This window comes from Tupaia chinensis, unplaced genomic scaffold (assembly GCF_000334495.1).
Source record: "Tupaia chinensis unplaced genomic scaffold, TupChi_1.0 Scaffold000067_1, whole genome shotgun sequence".
Lineage (NCBI taxonomy): Eukaryota > Metazoa > Chordata > Mammalia > Scandentia > Tupaiidae > Tupaia > Tupaia belangeri.
Genome location: NW_006159526.1, coordinates 2764075 through 2764661, shown reverse-complemented (window position 1 = coordinate 2764661; position 587 = coordinate 2764075).

Here is a 587-nt window from a genome sequence, read left to right as displayed (position 1 = left end):
ATTCCTGCTCAGGCCCCAGCCTCTCTCTGTGGCCTTCTCCCCTCAGGACCCTGGCCTGTCCTGCCACTCGCTCAGCCTCAGGGGTCTCTCAGAAATCACCCTTCGGTCTCCTGTAACAATCTGACCATGTCTCCAGGCTATGTTCTTCATCTGCCCACCCCCTGGGCAAGCTTTTCAGCCCTAACAGTTCTCATTCCCAGTCTCTGGGGTCTCCCGGTTAATCCCACACTCCACCGCCTTGCAGCTCCCCACTCTGTGTCTGGGAGCGCCCCACACCTCCCCATGCTCTCAGGGGTCTTAACTTTAGTCCCCAGTTTCCCTCTTCTTCTCGGTGTGTGTGTGGGGGTTCTCTTGTCTAAATAGCAATAGCCCAGCTGCAAAAGTATGCCCCTCCACCCCTTCCGCCAGGCCTCCCCACAACCCCTGGCCCTGCCCCCCTCGCCCACTCCGCTCCATCTGCTCTTGTTCACCCAGGTACTCCTGGAAGCCAGCCCACCCCTCCCACGGTCTCCCCCCATCAGCACATCCGTCCCCTGGGGCTGGAGTCCAGGGCCTTCCTCCTGCCCTCCCACTGGCTGGCCTTTACC